The following is a 4,494-nucleotide window of genomic DNA, read 5'->3' as shown; positions in this document are numbered from 1 at the left end:
GTAGGAGCTGAAGCTATTAAGAAAAAGGAGAACAGAGATGTGGTTAACATGCTTGGAAGGCCAATGCTATTGGCATATGGCTAAAGAAACAAATGAATCTACAAAATGTGATGTCTGGTTATTCATCACCAAATTATTTCCAACCACAGCAACCTCAAGCTCCTCAGACCAAATTTGAGGCCTTTAATCAACCACGACGGCGTGAGTTTTTTCAAACTTTGTCAAAATTTTTGTGGGAATTCTTAGCCAAAATTTAAAAGTTTTAGGATGTTTTTTACAAATTTGTCAAGTGGATATTTGTAATTGTAAATATTAATTTTAAAATCATTGATTTATGTTTGAACTTTTTATTTTTTTTGTAAATTTATAATTTTTATTATGTTTTTTTACAAGTTTTAAAGTTTTAGGGTGTTTTCTATAAATTCCAAAACTTTTAGGGATGTTTGTATTTCCCTGATTTTCATTGTAATGCTTTAGACTTGAAATTTTCAGTTTGTTTTTTAATTTATTTTTAGGGTTTTTTTTGTAATTTGAAAATTTTCAAAGTGGTTTTTATAAATTTTAAAATTTTCAGGGGGTTATTGTAAGGCTTGAAATTTTCAGTGTTATTTGTATGTTTTGAATTTTTGGTTTGCAATTTTTAAAATTGTTTAGTGTTTTTTTAGTTTGGAATTGTTGCGGATTGTTTGTAATTTTCTATTTAACGAGGAGATATTTGTTATTTTTTATTTTTGAGGTTTTTTTTGGTAAGTTTTGAAATTTTTTTGGGGTTATGTGTAATTGCACATGGTTAAATAATTCAAAACTAAACTTTTCCTATTTTTTATCGTACCTCTTCACTTAGTTAAAGTTTATTTTTATAGGTGGTTAAACTCTTAACATCGGTGAAATTTTAACATTGGTGAAATTTTAACATGATAACAAATACGAGTAAAATTAGTGTTGTGCACAGCGAAAATTTCGCCGGCACTTTCGTTGCGCAAGGTGCACAATAAGAGATTAGATCATAACGGAAATCCTGTTTCACAAAAGAACCAAGAACCGAAAGCAAAATATCTCAACAAAGTGAGGTATCAGCTCTTCCTCTCATCATTTCTAGGACTGATCTGTCGAGGGAACCTACAAGCTATTACAAATCACGCAAGAACACAAATTTTACGTGGTTCGGCAAATTGCCTACGTCCATGGGGTAAGGAGGGGGGATCTACTATTAGAGGGAGAGGATACAACTAGAGTTTACAATCTCACAACCTAAACCCTCAAACTCTCAAATCCCTCACACAAAAATCTCTCTCAAAAGGATGACAAAACTCTCTCAAAAGCCGGCAACTCCTCTGCATTTCTTCTCAAAAGGACAGTAGCTTTTGCACCTCTGCCTTACACACGCATTGTCGCCGCTTTTTCTCTCTTTCGTCCTTTCCTTGCACGCCCAAGCATAGCCGCAATTAACATCCTCTGTGCACTTGCTTTGCACGCACTCCTAGGGCACAAATAAGAGTTATATTTATAGATTCAAGCTATTCGGGTGGGCTTGTTTTCACAACTGTTCACGAGATTTCATCACAATCTCTTCATACGTGCTTGGGTTCACGTGATCCATTGAAACATGGTGGGGACCACCACTATCCGTGTCCGCGTTTATAATTCTCTACCTCGGTGAAGTTTTCCCAAAACTGAGCCGACACCAAAGCATCCAAATATCCCACTTGTTGTGTCCAGTATGCCGTGAAGTTAATTCATGACAACGGACTCAATCCACAACAAGTTAGGAACCTGAACGAAAGCTCAAACGACCCTACCATCGAAATCAACAAATCAAACTGGCTGCATCGAAAAGACTACCTACGTATCCTCTTGCCCAAGGAATCAAGTCTTCACGTAGTTCACCCAAATGGCCTCCAAAGGCCTCAATCCACTAGAAGAGTTTACAACCTTTCTCCAACATCACGATCAAGTCTACAGCTGATAGCACCTCCAATGGTCCCAAACAGAAACAATCCAAACATCTCCACCTGAGATGAACCAATGGCCATATCCAGACTCTATCTATTAGCTACACTCGAATCGATCTACCTATCATCTGTATCCAAATCAACATGATTCCCAATCTGTGTCATATCAGCTAGAATCCCAAATGATGCAGTATAATCTGGAGTATGTGGAATAATCTTCACCTAACGTGGAGTAGCATCACTCTCCACCCGTTGTGATGTCCTAATGATCTGATCACCACTCTCCACCTATCGTGAGTCAAACGTGATATACCTGCTCAGATAAAGTCAGAAGCCAATACCTGATAATCAATCATGCTTCTGACTCCCAAATGTGTTATCGGATCAAATCTCATATCCACGATATGACTAAGTGTTGGGTAGCCAAACATACGACGTAACCCAAAATCTGAAGCAGCTCCACCAGATCCAAAATCTCTACATGCAGCAGTCGACAATCTATGCATAAGATGGCCCAAACATGTCGTAGCCCTCACACCGATGGCAACGCTTGACATCAAACGCTGATCCTCCTCCAGAAAGGAACAACTCCCCAAATCTGCCATCTCATCACGTCGCCTCAAAGTTTCCACACCAATGAAGTGTGTCCTATTGCCGTGAGCTCGGTACAAACGCAAGAAAGAACCCTTACCATAATCAGAACGTTGGGTTACCTTTCTATCAACACACTTCCTCCATTTGTTGCGGGCTTTTAGGACTTCACACCAACGAGACTTGGTTGCAACCCACCAAAGCCTAGAACAATCCCCAACTACAGAAACTATATACCTATTACCTCCCAATGATGCTCCCTTGGAAGACCCCCGAATGCCTGAATGAACACCCTTCAGAAGACTCCTCGAATGATGGATAGAAGTGCCAAACTCCATTCCGGTCTTCTTGCTCATACCAATGGGTTCACGGGACTTCAAACTGCAGGTCAAAGCACTCCTCAACAACCTATGCACGACATTACCAATCAAATATCCCAGCATCAAACAACACCACAGTCTAGCCGAATCTGATAAAGTCGTCAACTCCCTATCAATTGCCATGCTTCCGAGCAAATAATACAAATTGTTTCTTCTGATGCCCTTCATCATAATCATGGATCCCAATGTGACCTTCAAACGTGCATCCACCAAGGTCACCCTATAGCCTGCTACCTCTAAAGCTTCAAGTGAAATGATGTTTATCTTTAATTTTGAAACGAACCTCACTTCATCCAACTTCCGAATCACCCCGTCACTCATCTTAATCCGAACGGTAGCAATACCACCAATAGAGCATGCATGTCCATTATCCATGAGCACAACATCCTCTCTTTCTAACTTCTGAAAGCTGGAGAACTAATCTCTCCTGGGGTAAACATGGTAAGAAGCACCCGAATCTAATATCCACTCTGTAGAGTTGGCAACACAAACTGACGGTAGTGCAGACAACGAATAGCCTGAAGAATCCGAATCTGAATTGTTGCCAGCAGTCTTGATAACATTCACCTCTGAACCTTGTACAACTTTTCCCTTATTCTTCTCAGCTCGATCTAACTTTGGGCATTCAGCTTTCCAATGTCCATTCTCTTTACAAAAAGCACACTGATTCCTACGAATTTCACGATGTGCCCCTCCAGACTGCGACCTCCTGCTTCGGTTTGAACCACGACCTCGAACTACTAATGCATCTCCCGATGCCTTCTCGGAGGACTCATTGACAATCTTCCTCAACTCATAATTCACCAACGCTGAGGTCACCTCCTTATAACTAACAGTAGTTCTTTTATTAATTATAGTTAGGACAAAAGTACCATAATCATCCTCGGACAATGAACACAAAAGTAGCATCGTCTTGTCTTCATCCTCAACCATGATATCCATATTGGCCATGTCTGAAAGTAGCTTCATGAAGTTGTTAACATGCTCCCTGATGGAAACTCCTCTCTTCATCTTGAACTGGTAAAACTTATTCTTCAAGTGAAGCCGATTCTCAATGCTCTTAGTAAGATACTTTTCATTGAGTGTTTTCCACATCTTCTTCACTGACGTCTCGTTTATCACATCATAAATAAGATCCGACATCAATCAAGCATGACCGAATAACTCCACATGCCCTACTATTCATCTTCTTCCAGACATTTTCTTCCATATCAGCAGGTTTCTATTGCAACTCAAGAGTCTCTTCTAAGTTTTGAGCGTCCAACACATCCATCACCTGACACCTTCACAAACCGAAATTGATCTTGCCGTCGAACTTCGGAACATCAATCTTCATATTATTGATGCTCAAACTATGTATCGTCTTCGTAAGAGACGATCCCGATGTGCTAGCTTCACCCATATTGTCGATCTAACTCTTCAAATATGAATCCTTCAGCGAATCCTTCAAACAAGCCTCAAGCCGAACCCGAAGCTCTGACACCACTTGTTGTGCGCATCGGAAATTTCGACAGCACCTCCGGTGCGCAAGGTGCACAACAAGAGATTAGATCATAACGGAAATCCTGTTT

Source organism: Asparagus officinalis, chromosome 8 (genome assembly GCF_001876935.1).
Source record: "Asparagus officinalis chromosome 8, Aspof.V1, whole genome shotgun sequence".
NCBI classification, from domain to species: domain Eukaryota; kingdom Viridiplantae; phylum Streptophyta; class Magnoliopsida; order Asparagales; family Asparagaceae; genus Asparagus; species Asparagus officinalis.
Note: the sequence above shows the minus strand (reverse complement) of the source record.